This window comes from Pseudophryne corroboree, chromosome 5, assembly GCF_028390025.1.
Source record: "Pseudophryne corroboree isolate aPseCor3 chromosome 5, aPseCor3.hap2, whole genome shotgun sequence".
NCBI lineage: Eukaryota > Metazoa > Chordata > Amphibia > Anura > Myobatrachidae > Pseudophryne > Pseudophryne corroboree.
The window spans coordinates 192,629,632-192,642,623 of NC_086448.1; the positions used below are offsets into that span (position 1 = coordinate 192,629,632).

At 43.3% G+C, this 12,992-nt stretch overlaps 1 long non-coding RNA gene across 1 annotated transcript in view; it reads right to left on the bottom strand.

The window, feature by feature from the left end:
* Positions 1 to 11,236: 11,236 nt before the first annotated feature.
* The window catches only part of LOC134928915 (uncharacterized), a 55,701-nt gene continuing 53,945 nt past the window's right edge, over positions 11,237 to 12,992 (bottom strand). The window contains exons 2-3 of the long non-coding RNA XR_010178125.1: positions 12,307 to 12,422; positions 11,237 to 11,647 (exon numbers count right to left, since the gene is read on the bottom strand). This is a non-coding gene — a long non-coding RNA (uncharacterized LOC134928915). The remainder of the gene's footprint in view (positions 11,648 to 12,306; positions 12,423 to 12,992) is intronic.

The window sequence follows — 12,992 nt, forward strand, 5'->3', positions numbered from 1 at the left end:
TTTACAAGGCAAAACCAGTCTTGCACTCCATGATATCCGGCCCATAGAGTGTCATTTAAGATGAACAAAATATTCTTCATAAAAGTGGATGCATCTTCCTTTGTAATAGGGGCAGTATTATCCCAATGTCAATCTCCCAATTTTCCCCTTTGTGAAATATTATGGAATCGGGAACAAAAAATTGTCAGCTATAAAATGGCTCTGGAGGAGTGGTGCTACTTGTTGGAAGGAGCACCTTTCCGTGTTACAATTTACATGGCTCGCAAAAACTTTCTACAGTATGTATACGGTCAGCCCAGCGGTTGAATCCAAAGCAACCTTGATGTGCACTCTTTTTTTCTCCCCTTTTGACCTACAGTAATCATAACTTTTGCCCAGGAAATAAGAAAGGTAAGGCTTATGTCCTATTTCAGTCATTTGACACCTTTGGCGTAGAGAGTATCTCCGAACCAAAACTCATTGTGAAATCTGTTGTTATAATTGCAAATACCACCCATAGTAAATCCATAGTTCCTGCTGGAAAGACTTGGCACTGAACTCCTGATTTGTGCTCACCTTTATCATTCTTGGAACATGCTAGAGTAAAAAAGACCCAAGAACTGATCTTAAGAACTTATTATTATTATTATTATTATTATTATTATTATACTTTATTAATATGGCACCGCAAGGGCTCCGCAGCGCCCAATGACAGAGTACATGACTAAATGATCAAGGGGGTAATTCTGAGTTGATCGCAGCAGCAAGTTTGCTAGCAAGTGGGCAAAACCATGTGCACTGCAGGGGGGGCAGATATAACATTTGCAGAGAGAGTTAGATTTGGGTGGGTTATATTGTTTCTGCACAGGGTAAATACTGGCTGCTTTATTTTTACACTGCAATTTAGATTTCACTTTGAATACACCCCACCCAAATCTAACTCTATCTGCACATGTTATATCTGCCCCTCCTGCAGTGCACATGGTTTTGCCCAACTGCTAACAAATTTGCTGCTGTGATCAACTCAGAATTAGGCCCCAAAACAGGAACAGAAGTTTGAATCAGAATCAAATCATTAAGAAGAAGAATAAAAAGTAGGGCAACAGAAAGAAAATGCAGGAGTAATTTTTATCAGTAAGTTTACATCACAATATAGACAAATGGAAACTATCATAAAAAAAACATTGGGGTATACTTACTAGAGACTCCTTACTCAAAGATCAATTAACGGATGTGCCCCAGTTTGTATATAGAAAGGCGGATAATTTAAAGAATATATAAGTTAAAAGTGCCCTTCCAATAGATAAAAGGCAAACTAGGATAACATCCAAAGGGTTCTACTACTGTGTAGTGATGAGCGGGTTCGGTTCCTCGGAATCCGAACCCCCCCCCCCCCCCGAACTTCACCCTTTTTACATGGGTCTGAGGCAGACTCGGATCCTCCCGCCTTGCTCGGTTAATCCGAGCGCGCCCGAACGTCATCATCCCGCTGTCAGATTCTCGCGAGATTCGGATTCTATATAAGGAGCCGCGCGTCGCCGCCATTTTTCACTCGTGCATTGGAAATGATGGTGAGAGGACATGGCTGGCGTCCTCTCACTTTGTTTCAGGGGGCTGCAGTGCAAATATCTTTATTCTGGGAACCAGCAGTATTATAGGAGGAGTACAGTGCAGAGTTCTGCTGACCAGTGACCACCAGTATTATACGTTGTCTGCCTGAAAAACGCTCCATATCTGTGCTCAGTGTGCTGCATATATCTGTGCTCACACTGCTTTATTGTGGGGACTGGAGACCAGCAGCATTATATAGGAGGAGTACAGTGCAGAGTTTTGCTGACCAGTGACCACCAGTATACGTTGTCTGCCTGAAAAACGCTCCATATCTGTGCTCAGTGTGCTGCATATATCTGTGCTCACACTGCTTTATTGTGGGGACTGGGGACCAGCAGTATTATATAGGAGGAGTACAGTGCAGAGTTTTGCTGACCAGTGACCACCAGTATTATACGTTCTCTGCCTGAAAAACGCTCCATATCTGTGCTCAGTGTGCTGCATATATCTGTGCTCACACTGCTTTATTGTGGGGACTGGGGACCAGCAGTATTATATAGGAGGAGTACAGTGCAGAGTTTTGCTGACCAGTGACCACCAGTATTATACGTTCTCTGCCTGCAAAACGCTCCATATCTGTGCTCAGTGTGCTGCATATATCTGGCTCACACTGCTTTATTGTGGGGACTGGGGACCAGCAGTATTATATAGGAGGAGTACAGTGCAGAGTTTTGCTGACCAGTGACCACCAGTATTATACGTTCTCTGCCTGAAAAACGCTCCATATCTGTGCTGCATTGTAGTATATAGTAGGAGTACAGTGCATAATTTTGCTGACCACCAGTATATAATATATAGGAGTACGGTACAGAAGGCCACTGCTCTACCTACCTCTGTGTCGTCAAGTATACTATCCATCCATACCTGTGGTGCATTTCAGTTTTGCGCAGTTTGCTGACCACTAGTATATAATATATAGCAGTACGGTACAGTAGGCAACTGCTCTACCTACCTCTGTGTCGTCAAGTATACTATCCATCCATACCTGTGGTGCATTTCAGTTTTGCACAGTTTGCTGACCACCAGTATATAATATATAGCAGTACGGTACAGTAGGCCACTGCTCTACCTACCTCTGTGTCGTCAAGTATACTATCCATACCTGTGGTGCATTTCGGTTTTGCACAGTTTGCTGACCACCAGTATATAATATATAGCAGTACGCTACAGTAGGCCACTGCTCTACCTACCTCTGTGTCGTCAAGTATACTTTCCATCCATACCTGTGGTGCATTTCAGTTTTGCACAGTTTGCTGACCACCAGTATATAATATATATAGCAGTACGGTACAGTAGGCCACTGCTCTACCTACCTCTGTGTCGTCAAGTATACTATCCATCCATACCTGTGGTGCATTTCAGTTTTGCGCAGTATATATAGTAGGAGGCCATTGCTATTGATACTGGCATATAATTCCACACATTAAAAAATGGAGAGGGTAAAATAGGGAAAGATCAAGATCCACTTCCACCTCATGCTGAAGCTGCTGCCACTAGTCATGGCCGAGACGATGAAATGCCATCAACGTCGTCTGCCAAGGCCGATGCCCAATGTCAAAGTAGAGAGCATGTAAAATCCAAAAAACAAAAGTTCAGTAAAATGACCCAAAAATCAAAATTAAAAGCGTCTGAGGAGAAGCGTAAACTTGCCAATATGCCATTTACGACACGGAGTGGCAAGGAACGGCTGAGGCCCTGGCCTATGTTCATGGCTAGTGGTTCAGCTTCACATGAGGATGGAAGCACTCATCCTCTCGCTAGAAAAATGAAAAGACTTAAGCTGGCAAAAGCACAGCAAAGAACTGTGCGTTCTTCTAAATCACAAATCCCCAAGGAGAGTCCAATTGTGTCGGCTGCGATGCCTGACCTTCCCAACACTGGATGGGAAGAGGTGGCGCCTTCCACCATTTGCACGCCCCCTTCAAGTGCTGGAAGGAGCACCCGCAGTCCAGTTTCTGATAGTCAAATTGAAGATGTCACTGTTGAAGTACACCAGGATGAGGATATGGGTGTTGCTGGCGCTGAGGAGGAAATTGACAAGGAGGATTCTGATGGTGAGGTGGTTTGTTTAAGTCAGGCACCCGGGGAGACACCTGTTGTCCGTGGGACGAATATGGCCATTGACATGCCTGGTCAAATTACAAAAAAAATCACCTCTTCGGTGTGGAATTATTTTAACACAAATGCGGACAACAGGTGTCAAGCCGTGTGTTGGCCTTGTCAAGCTGTAATAAGTAGGGGTAAGGACGTTAACCACCTCGGAACATCCTCCCTTATACGTCACCTGCAGCGCATTCATCATAAGTCAGTGACAAGTTCAAAAACTTTGGATGACAGCGGAAGCAGACCACTGACCACTAAATCCCTTCCTCTTGTAACCAAGGTCCTGCAAACCACACCACCAACTCCCTCAGTGTCAATTTCCTCCTTACACAGGAAAGCCAATAGTCCTGCAGGCCATGTCACTGGCAAGTCTGACGAGTCCTCTCCTGCCTGGGATTCCTCCGATGCATCCTTGAGTGTAACGCCTACTGCTGCTGGCGCTGCTGTTGTTGCTGCTGGGAGTCGATCGTCATCCCAGAGGGGAAGTCGGAAGACCACTTGTACTACTTCCAGTAAGCAATTGACTGTCCAACAGTCCTTTGCGAGGAAGATGAAATATCACAGCAGTCATTCTGCTGCAAAGCGGATAACTCAGGCCTTGGCAGCCTGGGCGGTGAGAAACGTGTTTCCGTTATCCACCGTTAATTCACAGGCAACTACAGACTTGATTGAGGTACTGTGTCCCCGGTACCAAATACCATCTAGGTTCCATTTCTCTAGGCAGGCGATACCGAAAATGTACGCAGACCTCAGAAAAAGACTCACCAGTGTCCTAAAAAATGCAGTTGTACCCAATGTCCACTTAACCACGGACATGTGGACAAGTGGAGCAGGGCAGACTCAGAACTATATGACTGTGACAGTCCACTGGGTAGATGTATTGCCTCCCGCAGCAAGAACAGCAGCGGCGGCACCATTAGCAGCATCTCGCAAATGCCAACTCGTTCCTAGGCAGGCTACGCTTTGTATCACCGCTTTCCAGAAGAGGCACACAGCTGACAACCTCTTACGGAAACTGAGGAACATCATCGCATAATGGTTTACCCCAAATGGACTCTCCTGGGGATTTGTGACATCGGACAACGCCAGCAATACTGTGCGGGCATTACATCTGGGCAAATTCCAGTACGTCCCATGTTTTGCACATACATTGAATTTGGTGGTGCAGAATTATTTAAAAAACGACAGGGGTATGCAAGAGATGCTGTCGGTGGCCCGAAGAATTGCAGGCCACTTTCGGCATTCAGCCACCGCGTGCCGAAGACTGGAGCACCAGCAAACAGTCCTGAACCTGCCCTGTCATCATCTGAAGCAAGAGGTGGTAACGAGGTGGAATTCAACCCTCTATATGCTTCAGAGGATGGAGGAGCAGCAAAAGGCCATTCAAGCCTATACATCTGCCTACGATATAGGCAAAGGAGGGGGAATGCATCTGATTCAAGCGCAGTGGAGAATGATTTCAACGTTGTGCAAGGTTCTGTAACCCTTTGAACTTGCCACACGTGAAGTCAGTTCAGACACTGCCAGCCTGAGTCAGGTCATTCCCCTCATCAGGCTTTTGCAGAAGAAGCTGGAGACATTGAAGGAGGAGCTAAAACAGAGCGATTCCGCTAGGCATGTGGGACTTGTGGATGGAGCCCTTAATTTGCTTAACCAGGATTCACGGGTGGTCAATCTGTTGAAATCAGAGCACTACATTTTGGCCACCGTGCTCGATCCTAGATTTAAAACCTACGTTGTATCTCTCTTTCCGGCAGACACAAGTCTGCAGAGGTTCAAAGACCTGCTGGTGAGAAAATTGTCAAGTCAAGCGGAACGTGACCCGTCAACAGCTGCTCCTTCACATTCTCCCGCAACTGGGGGTGCGAGGAAAAGGCTAAGAATTCCGAGCCCACCTGCTGGCGGTGATGCAGGGCAGTCTGGAGCGAGTGCTGACATCTGGTCCGGACTGAAGGACCTGCCAACGATTACTGACATGTCGTCTACTGTCACTGCATATGATTCTCTCACCATTGAAAGAATGGTGGAGGATTATATGAGTGACCGCATCCAGGTAGGCACGTCAGACAGTCCGTACGTATACTGGCAGGAAAAAGAGGCAATTTGGAGGCCCTTGCAGAAACTGGCTTTATTTTACCTAAGTTGCCCCCCCCCCCCCTCCAGTGTGTACTCCGAAAGAGTGTTTAGTGCAGCCGCTCACCTTGTCAGCAATCGGCGTACGAGGTTACTTCCAGAAAATGTGGAGAAGATGATGTTCATCAAAATGAATTATAATCAATTCCTCCGTGGAGACATTCACCAGCAATTGCCTCCAGAAAGTACACAGGGACCTGAGATGGTGGATTCCAGTGGGGACGAATTAATAATCTGTGAGGAGGGGGATGTACACAGTGAAAGGGGTGAGGAATCGGACGATGAGGAGGAGGTGGACATCTTGCCTCTGTAGAGCCAGTTTGTGCAAGGAGAGATTGATTGCTTCTTTTTTGGTGGGGGCCCAAACCAACCAGTCATTTCAGTCACAGTAGTGTGGCAGACCCTGTCGCTGAAATGATGGGTTTGTTAAAGTGTGCATGTCCTGTTTATACAACATAAGGGTGGGTGGGAGGGCCCAAGGACAATTCCATCTTGCACCTCTTTTTTCTTTCATTTTTCTTTGCATCATGTGCTGTTTGGGGACTATTTTTTTGAAGTGCCATCCTGCCTGACACTGCAGTGCCACTCCTAGATGGGCCAGGTGTTTGTGTCGGCCACTTGTGTCGCTTAGCTTAGCCATCCAGCGACCACAGTGCACCTCTTTTTTTCTTTGCATCATGTGCTGTTTGGGGACTATTTTTTAAATCGACCATCCTGTCTGACACTGCAGTGCCACTCCTAGATGGGCCAGGTGTTTGTGTCGGCCACTTGGGTCGCTTAGCTTAGTCATCCAACGACCTCGGTGCAAATTTTAGGACTAAAAATAATATTGTGAGGTGTGAGGTGTTCAGAATAGACTGGAAATGAGTGGAAATTATGGTTATTGAGGTTAATAATACTATGGGATCAAAATGACCCCCAAATTCTATGATTTAAGCTGTTTTTGAGGGTTTTTTGTAAAAAAACACCCGAATTCAAAACACACCCGAATCCGACAAAAAAATTTCAGGGAGGTTTTGCCAAAACGCGTCCGAATCCAAAACACGGCCGCGGAACCGAATCCAAAACCAAAACACAAAACCCGAAAAATGTCCGGTGCACATCACTACAGTACTGTGGAACTTGTAATATGTGTAAAAACTGTAAATCTGGGGAGAAAAAGATAACTCAATATAGATCAACTCTAACTCAACAAACTTTACCTATAAAGGATTTTACTGCATGCTGTAGCAAAAATGTTATCTATCTTTTAGAATGCCAGTGTGGCACACAATACATAGGGAGAACGGGGAGAATGCTTAAGGACCGCATGAATGAACATGTGAGAAATATTTAAAAAGGATATGAACAACATAGTGTATCCCTACATTTTAAGGAGGCACATGAGTGCAACATGAAAGGCTAAAAAAGTTTTTGTGGCATTAATTTAAGATAGCATAAAATAATCGTAGAACACACAATATAGAGGAGAGTTTGGTTAAATTGACGATATCCCATTTGAGAACATTAACTCCTAATGGTCTGAATATGGACTTTGAGACAAAATGGTTTATTTAATGTATCAGTGACATCAACAAACTCATTATGGTTTTTTCTTTGTTTCAGGAATATCCGACTGTATATGATAATATAATGTTTGGACTAAAGAACATTCTATACCAGAATGTCGATACAAGTGGAACCAACTTATGAAGTTATATAATTTATATGAATGGAAGAACGGAGATCCATGCGAATGTTAGAATTGATCCTCTCGCTTATACATCACAGCTACCTCACTAGCCGAAAAAGGATAAAGAAACAGAAGTCTAATGATGTATATATAAATGTTTTAAAGTGTTTCTTTATATGTTTATGGTTATACCGCATGTTGTTTGAAGTTTGCTACACTGTGACGGTAGGTAAAGTGAAGTCCGATCATTGGATGGTGAGGTCACGTAATCGGAACCCTATATACCCCTATTAGTATATTCCATTTATCCTTACTGATATAATAGGATTATCTTATTTATTTATATTGTTAAAAAAATTATGTCTCTTTTAGAATAGCAGTAATCCTATTGTGAAATTTACTTTTTCCGAACTGTGTAACACAGGATAAATAATGGATGATCAGTAGGACCATTTATAACCAACAAATTGGTTTTATATGGATAGCAGTGATACTTATTTAAAGAAGGTTTTTCTCTTGAACAAGAAACTAGATGTATTATATGTCTGCACAGCTTCTAATTGGCAGAACGAGGTCACGCGATCGGAGCCGCCATGAAAGCGGCTTTTCTATTCCTTTCATTCATTTGTTTTGATATAAGCTTTGGATTGTGTAATCATCCCGTTTATTGTGTAGAGATCACGAGATCAGAGCCGTAAGAACAACGGCTTTTCTGTGAGATGCTCTTATGATATTATTTTTCGGTTTTAAATAATGTGTTTATATTGTGTAATTATCTGTGCCGCAGCATAGGTAATACAGCTGGCCATGCACCAAAAGCTGATTGGGCCATTATTAAATATAATTTAGAAGGTATAATTAGTAAAAATGTAGTACCGGCTAAAGCAGAGTACAAATTAATGATTTGTACCTTATTGGATGTTTTAGAATGTTAATGAACACAGATGCGGCATACTAATAGACCTGAATGAGTCAGGTGATTGGTGCTGGACAGGTATATATTTCCGGATATGTAAACAGAACGGCACTTCTTGACAAAGGGGAGAGGACTCCCTGAAACGCGTTGAAGCCGTTCAGCCGTCAGTTCCTAGGATCCGGTAATATCTGAGTTTTAAGTCTTCTTAAATGCTCTCACACTGACTTGTCTGCAGCTGTTTTTGTGAGAACTGCTTGTTGTCATTAGCCACCGGTATCCGGATACAGTGTCGGACTGGGGCATGTAGGGCCCACCGGGGACATACAGTTGTAGGGGCCCATGTTTAGGGGTGTGGCCAGTCTCTAGAGGGAGTGTGCCCAGCCGCCACATTGGTTTGCCTAACCATTTTGCAAGTGATGGTCCCCTAGATAAATATATACAGTAAATACTGTAGTGCATGCATGATAATGTTCTAGATTAGTAACAGTACAGTCTGGAACCTGATCTCTAGAGGAGGGGGTGGGCCCCTAGGCAGTAGGGCCCACCGGTGGTTTCCCCCGTACCACTGTGAGCCAGTCCAACCCTGACCGGATACTTGTGAAATTTTTTAAAGAGAAAATATTTTAAATGTGTTTGTCACAGCTTTTACATTAAAAAACTAATTTTTTTTTCTGGACATTTGCCTGCTGGCCCCGTTTGTGACATCTACTTACCTGAGGGAGGAAAAAGATACCTTTACATGAATGCGGGGCAGAATATTAATGTAAGTGTCATACTGAAAGGAAACCTGTTTGCATATGGTTGAAGTATTGATTCATTAAAGATACCTTTATGTACATGCAGGACAGAATCACTCTGTAAGTCCTTGTCTGAAAGAGGGAAAAACCTCTAGACTATGCGGGATTCTGTGTTATACTGCACTCGACATAGCGCTGGGTTCTGGTTCTTTCTATTATTTACATTTTTTAATGGCATACCATCCTCAGGTAAATGGGCAGACTGAGAGGGTAAATCCGTATCTTTGAAAATTTAACAGAATTTAGATATACTGTACAAGGCCCACGACAATTGACAGAATTTGACCATAACAACCCTTATCACTAACCATTAACATATTTCCATTTGACTTGGGCCTACGACTGCAACTACCCAAGCCACTACAGATTCCCAATTCATTTCATATTTCCCAGCTGAAGCTGTTAGGGATAAATCAATTCTGTTCTCTTAAGTCCTATCCTCGTCCCATTAGTGTTCAAGATCAAGAAGCAGGGGCATAGCTAGAACTTTGAGGGCCCCAAAGCAACATTTTGAAGAGGCCCCTGTCCCAATGATTCTACAAAGACACTTCTCTGCAGCAGGTGTTAATTTTATGCCTCATAATAGTGCCCTAGTTGTTTTCTGAACCATAGTAGTGGTAGTTAATAGTTATGTCACATTATAGGGCTGGTAGTACACACTATGCAGCACAGTACCCTCAAGTCAAATTATGACACACAGTGTGCCCAGTGCATATTATGCCACACTATAGTGCCTCCACTACATATAGTGCACATTACAGTGCCCCAGTTCATATTACAGTAGTTAACATTATAATGCCCTCAGGTTTATTTTATACCTCATTACAATTAGCATACCTGGCTATATTGCAGGCCCCAAGGCAAAAGTTTGTAAGGGACTTATGTACCAACCAATGGTGAAAAATATATATAACACATGAAACTCTGACAGGGAAATTGCCCCCCTGTCAGCTCTGGGCCCGATAGCAGCTGCACTCCCTGCACCTATGGTAGCTACACCCTTGTCAAGAAGAATTTGAGGTCAACAAAACTTCAAAATATCACAAGGAGTTTAACTATTTAATGTTGGACTGTCCCTGAAAAAGTATCTTGGGTGAAGTCTGAAGACGTCCATGCTCCTAATTTCTTGAAAGAATTTGAAATAACCCTACAAACCATTGTTCTGTGTCTACCCTAGAGATGGAGATACTATCACACTGCTAGGCCGGGTTCTACTTTACAGTTGGATCACATTCTCCATTCCCACCACACTGGCATTCAATTCTGTGGGAGTCATCTGCTGGTTTACTCCTGACTTTAGCTGCTACTGCCGATTGTCATCCCCTCTGAGCAGTCATCATGCCTGCTGCTGCTTGTCTTATTACAGAGAACCTGTAGTGGTGGGTGTGTGGTACTGCATCCCTTTTATGATTTTGGGTCAGCTGTCTGGTGATGTCAGCTTGTTGCCCGGATTTGAATGCACAGTCTATTTAAACTCACTCTGTGCCCCTGAGTATTAGGTCTCCTGTTTGAGCTAAAGTGTTACCTTTGCTTCTATCTGATTGATTCCAGTGTACCAACCTAGACCAGTCTGTGTCCTTATTCTGCATCTCTGTCTGAGACCCTGACTTTGGCTTATATCTTCATTCTGCACCTGTGCCTGTGACCATGATCTCAACTTGTACCCTTGTTTGGCACTATTGCTTGTGTCGCTGAATTTGGATTGCTTGACCATCCTTTCAGCTGATTCTATACCTTGACTGCACTACCACATAGTTACCTCTGGGGGCAGTCAGAGGACTGCAACCTGTGGATTCCCTGCAGCAAAGCCCATCTTGCCTTGTGGTGATATTTAGGGTGAAAACCAAGGAGTCTATTAGACTCTGCATCTTGACTCTACCAGAGCTTACCCTGATTTGACTGCATCCTATATACTCAAAGTGTGACTGTGGAAATACTATTGGCACTTCAGTTGACCGTATGAAGAACAGTCGTAGGCTGTTAGTGAATACTGGTACTTGTATTGTCACAAATGCATGTACAACATTTTACCATTCTTTTCCTGGTATTTTGGTTAAGAGTACCAGCACGGACCTAGTACTATCCTCGGTTTTTCAGGCAGTGTGTTTTTATTGAGGTGTTGCTTGAGTGAAGGTGGCTTGCATTATTTCTTTGCCTTCCTCTTAAGCACTTCAACATAATTATAATGTTTTTAAGTGGCTCTCAAGGGATCTTCGATGAACCAAATGTATCTCTTTGCGGATCATTGGAATTTTCTGCCTTGATTAAGGCTCTGGGTTTGACGTAAGTACACAGTTCATTTCTGGATATTAACTTTGGAGTTGCAATGGAATGAGGGCTTTGGTCCCAAAATTCTAGCAGTGGCTTTCTGACCATATTATAAATGATCCGAGTTGTTTGGGAATTTCCTCCTTCACTGGATGACCTAATTTCAATCTGCAACAGAGAACATTTGCATTATGGAGCATGCCCAGTAAAAGGAGTTGTCCCATGGTCCAGTTGGCACTTTGTTTCTAGTCTCCAGTAATGTCTACGGAGGAGCCCATGCAAATTGGGACATTAACTTTTGTCTCCAGGGGAAAAAAAGGAGCCTAAAATAATTTCTGTCTATACTGTGCCTAAGTGTGACATCTGCCAAACATCCCGGAAATACCAAAGCCAGATAAGTATTGGAATGGTCTTGGAAGTCACTACCATTTGCTTTTCATCCTCTTTTCACAACACTAGCTTCTCTACTCCAGTTATCTTTTACCATGCTAATGCTTAGATTAACTTGTTTGCCTTTCCTGGATTAAGGCACAGCCATTGACTTCATTTCTGCAGCTATCAATAATCTCTCCTCATCCATCTACCCATCTCATTAATCCTAGCAATAGTCTACTATTCAGTTATACAGGTCTCCACTAAATATGCAAATTGTAGTGCATCAGAAGGAGATTATTTTATTTAAATAATTCCACTGCATTCTCCAATCCTTGGTTAGTCTTTTGCTCAAATACATGCTTTGGGACCATGCTATCACTCCCAGTGCCTTCAAAAGGTTCATCCTCTACTTTGTCTGCACATGTCCTACACATCTGATAAACATCACGTACCTCTTCAATATATTGCTTTCTAGTAAGAAGAAGGTGGAAGTGTTGATATCTCTGAGTGGAATTTCAAGATAGAAAATTGTTTCTGATTGAACGCCTCCTTGTGGTATCGGTCATCACTGGAGAGGAAAGCCATATACAAATATATTCAGAATTTTGAGCAAGGCATTCATACTGTAAATCCCCATCTCCAGCTGTTGCATTATTCTCCTTTGTCAAGAAGAACCTGTGGCTCTGAATTGACTACAGTGGTATAATTCTAGCACTGCCAAATTATATCCTATTTTCCTCATTTCCAAGTTATTAGATTGTACAGTATCTTCACCACATTAGATCTTAGAAGTGCATTGTAATCTTATTGAGTGGTTTTTTTTTTTTTGGGGGGGGGGGGGTTTCCATTGCTCGCTTCAACCCCACCATGTGTTTTTCCTGTAATGTTTACCTCCACTGATTGCACACCTTTCCATCGTGCCCTACATGCAGGGTACATCATACTACTACATAAGCATCAGTTTTCCCATATATGAACTTGGCCCTTGTATGGCTCACCTCCCACAGTGTAACCTTCAAAGTGCGCCCAACATGGCTGCCCCATATGGTACACTTGTGGATGGGATGAAAAATACATAGGCCTGATGGTTTTGATGGAACCCTACTCTGAACTGTAGGACTCTGAAATCACCCCCATT